We start from the raw sequence: 4534 nt of genomic DNA on the forward strand, positions 1-4534 counted from the left end.
CAACATCATAGATTTCACCTCTATTGGATCCATACATGGGCGTATCACGGGTGGACGTGTGGTAAAAGAAATTTTTGCTAAGGGTTTCAAACAATTGCCATGCCTCAATTTCATTTTAAAGCAAGAATGTCCCACCACATGAGATGTCAACCATCTATCGATGCTCCCCTGATAGGCCATCATAGAAGTACTGAACTAGTTGCCATTTAAATACAGCATGGTGTGGACATTTGCGAATGAGGTCCTTAAATCTTTCCTATGTTTTATTAAACATCTCCCCATCCATTTGGAAAAAATGGGTGATGGCTTTTCTAATTTGATAGGTTTTCCTAATCAAAAAGAATTTCTTGAGGAATTCACTTTGGAGTTGGTCCCAGGTTGAGATGGTTACCAATTCTAATGTGTTCGATCAATATTTGACTCTATCCTTAAGTGAGAAAGGAAACAATTTCAACCTAAGAGTATCATCAGAGAGATTATGGATTCTAATATTGGAGTATATCCCAAGAAATTTATTTAGATATTTGTAAGGGTTTTCATGATTAAGTCCATAGAAAGATAGTAACATTTGGATAATACTGGACTTAATTCATATTGGTCAGCCTCCATAGGAGGCACTTGGAGACAAGGGACATAGTTATAAGAATGTGGGATAAAGTATTACCTTAATTGGCAAGGACATTCAGTTTTGCCTGGAGCAGCCATATGGTAGAATTGGGTTGCTCTGATTGTTTTTTTTTTTAAGAAAAAGAGAGAGAAGAAGAAAGAGAGAAGAGAAAAAAAGAGAGAAGTTCTAAAGATAAGAACCCCAAAAGAGTCTTAGACCTAGAGACGATAGATGAGAAGAATTAGTTGTGGTTAGATGTTACTTGCAATCAAGTTAGCACAAAATGAATCCTCTATCATAAGGTTACCTTAGATCTAGATAGCTCTTAATGGCTCTAAGTATACCATCAAGCTCTCCAAGTACGAACCTAGCCAACTAATTGGCTAATAAGTGTAAAATTGGTGGAGATCCTTCCGTTACTTTTTTTAGACACCAACTAAGTTGGTCAGATTAGTGAACGGAACTAATTAAATAACTACCTTTCTTTAGGATGTAGTCCTTGAGCTACTTTCCTAGACACCAACTGATCAACTAGGCCCAATCCTGTTCAACTTTCGAAGTCGCTTATCCTATTGAGCTAGAAAAATCTTAAGGGTCAACGTCTAATTAATTTTAGATTAAAGGCTTAGTTCTATGCAATATGAAGAATGATAATTTGTGGGCCAAGAAAAAGTGATAAAATCTCCACCTTATATTGATTATGATTTTGTCCTTAAGATAGTTTATGAAGATATAATGCAATATAAACAGAATGTCCAAACAAGTTAGTTTGATGTTTTAAATCTCAAAAAAAAATCCTAATATATTATGCTTAATTTTTTATTATATTATTATATTTTTTTATGAACTAACTATATCAATGATCTCTGGCAATGGTGCCAAACTTTGATCACTGTCATAGGTGGTCAAAAATAAATCTTAACTCAAACTATATAGATAGGGTGAGTCAGGATCGAATCCACAGGGATCAATAGGGTTATATTCATGTTTCAATTAGAATTTTGTTAGAGTTTTAGTTAAATTACAAAACTAAAAATATAAAGAGTGGGAATATGATTAAAACTAAAAATAAGAATTCAAATTAAATTAAAACTAGTAAGCAAAAGATTAAGATGTCTCAAGATTTCGATTTAGTTTTTAGTATCATATAAAGTATTTTTTTAATATAAAATTATTAAAATTATAATTATTCTCCAAACATAATCTATCTTATTGGGTACGGATCGTAGTATCTTGATCTGTTTTTACGTAGCCGTAGGCTATTCAAAATCTCAAATCATAAAAATAAAATAATTTATAATCAGATTTCAAGCATAACCTATCTCGCAGAATATAAATCATATCCTTAGATCATGATTCGTCTCTACGTAGTCATAAGCAATTTAAAAATCTAAATTATAGTATAAACAAAAAGTATAATACTTAAAGTAATGAAAAAAAATTTATTCATAAAATGATAACCATTACAATCAAAATTTAATTATATAAAAAAATAATAAAATATAAATATTAAAAAACTCATCTACTCTCTGAAGAAGAAGACCACGTATAGAGCTGCTCTTTTCTTCCTCTTCCTCCTTATAAAGTTTTGAAGATTTTTTTGGATTTCTGAATGATTTGAGATATGGAGATTTTTTTATAGATATTAAGAACACAGAGGTTTATTTATTTTTCAGATACGAGACTAACAAAAAAAATATAAGTATTTATTTTATTTTAAAAATTTGAAAAAATTTCTTCTGTTTCGTTGCGCGCGTCCGAGGCTTCTGCATGAATTGTTCGCGCATCCTGAGGATCATGTCGTGCCCGCATGAAGACTGTGCTTTCTTCCCCCCGTTGGCTCCCATCCAAAAAGTCGCGCTCCTTTGTTCTCCATGAGCCACGCGTGGATCTCCCCTTATGGACCACGTGTGGACCAGCTGTTATGAGCCACATGAAGCTCCAAAAGCCGCTTGGGTCCCATTTCTTCTTTTAACACCTGCTGGGTCCCATCCATGAGATCATATGCTGAATTTTCTTTTAAGAGAATTTTTTTGTGCACCGTAAGCGATGCAGATTCGTATGTGAGTCAATCCCCACGGACTGCAGCCCCGGGCAATCACCCATGCCAAACCTGCTGGATCTCGCGTGAATTATTTCTTTGAGCCACCGGGAAGACTTGTGCACCAAAAGCCTTGTGGATTGTTTTTACGGGCCAGGCCTGTTTTTTTTCTTTTTGTTTTTTGTTGCCATGCACCAACACGTAAGGTCTAATCTACTACCTTTAAGCTTGTGAATCATGCTCTTTGTAATGATGAGCATCTTTTCAATAAAAGATGAAAAAAAGCATCAATTTCTAAAACATATACATCAATTAGTATATATTTTGATGCTTCTTATTAATATATTTATGGTACTTATCAGACTGTCATTACAGACGAAGGTTTGACGCAGTATTTACATTGGCCAGACTGAGACAAACACACCACAATAAATTTAAGTCAAAGAAAGAGATAAGGTTCATCTTTTTCATTAATATAAAAGTGTTTATTATATCGATAAAATAATAAAAAGAAAAGATGTAAAATTTAAGCATCTACGACCTCGGCCTGAGGACCAGTGGAGGAACTCAAGGCAGCTTCGGTGGGCTCCGATGGGGAAGCAACTTCAGCAATGGTAGGTGCTAGCACGTCCCCAGGCATTGGATCAGATCGTGGCCCTTCTCCAGCAGATGTAGGAGCAAGGGCTAGATTTCCTGCTCCTTCTTCCTCTTCCTCCCCTCCCCTTCATCCAAGAAGATTAGATCGAGGTTTGAAAAATGTGCCACAATCTTCCTACGGCAGGCATTCTGTCTGGTGCCGTAGGCATCATGGCCGAACTCCACCTTTGCTTGAGAGAATTCTTTCAATTTTGAAAAGCTTCCACCGTCAGACACCTGGCCTCAGCAACCTAGCCCTCTGCCTTCTTCTCGGCCTTTGTGGCCTTGGCTTTGATTGCTCTTCGCCTCTTCTTCTCTGAGGCCAAGACAGATTTCACCTTCGCCTTGGCAGCTTTGGCCTTGCCTAGCACCTCTTTCAGGTGCGCTGCTTTGGCTTCAGTGACTTCAACCTTAAACCAAGCTTTGACTGTAGTAGCCTCGCAGTCTCCACTTCTCTGCCTTGGTGGCCTCTGATTCGGCGATCCATAATGAGTTGATGAAGGCAGTGATGTGATAGCCCAATTGCATTCAGGAAAGAGAAGAGTCAACTACTGAAGATTAAAGAGGAAAGAAAAAGAGTTAAAAGAGGAAGAAAAAATGGACTCACCCAAACAAAGGAGGTCACAGCGTCCCTCTGTCGTCTCCTGATGCTTAGCTCCTTCATCCTATCAAGATCGGTGCTAATGAGCATTCTCTCGATTGCATGTTACACTACCTTCCATTCAAGGGTTGCATCCTGAAAAATGAGGATTGGGCCTACCCTTGCCCAACGGATAATTCAGTGGAGTCTAAACTTGGCTGATTGGCCCAGATAAAGATCCCCTCGACCTAAGGGGTAGAGAGAGCGACCGGCATCAGAGGGCAAGATTGGATTATAGGAACCAGTATGGCTCCTGCCTAAATGGAACAAACCAGAGGGAGTGCCTATCTCTGATCGGCTTCGAAGGGGCTAGGCTTCTTCTGAGCCCCAACTGGGGATGAGGATGCTTTCCTTTTCTTTTGGGCATTCTTCCTCCTTAGCATCTCAAGCTTCTTGGGTCTCATGTCTGCAACAAGCTAGAATAGGTTAGAAAGAAGAGCGGGAGAGAAAAAAAAGAAGGTGAACATCATAAGGCCACTAGATTGATCTCTAGGGTCGGTTGGGCTTAGACCAACATGGAAGAGAGTCTGCTCCGACAATAATTCTTTCAGAGCAGGAAGCTTGTATTCCCATAAAATCTTAGAGCGTTCGATATTCACTGGGCTAAGAC

The 4534-nt window shown here is 38.0% G+C and overlaps 1 non-coding gene across 1 annotated transcript; it reads left to right on the forward strand.

Annotated features, from left to right (window-relative positions):
- The first annotated feature begins 212 nt into the window (after positions 1–212).
- On the forward strand, positions 213–318 carry LOC114913289 (small nucleolar RNA R71). The gene has a single exon (XR_003799298.1). It is a non-coding gene; the product is annotated as a small nucleolar RNA R71 (small nucleolar RNA).
- The last annotated feature ends 4216 nt before the right edge of the window (positions 319–4534 follow it).

The sequence above is a fragment of the Elaeis guineensis genome, chromosome 14 (assembly GCF_000442705.2).
Source record: "Elaeis guineensis isolate ETL-2024a chromosome 14, EG11, whole genome shotgun sequence".
Lineage (NCBI taxonomy): Eukaryota > Viridiplantae > Streptophyta > Magnoliopsida > Arecales > Arecaceae > Elaeis > Elaeis guineensis.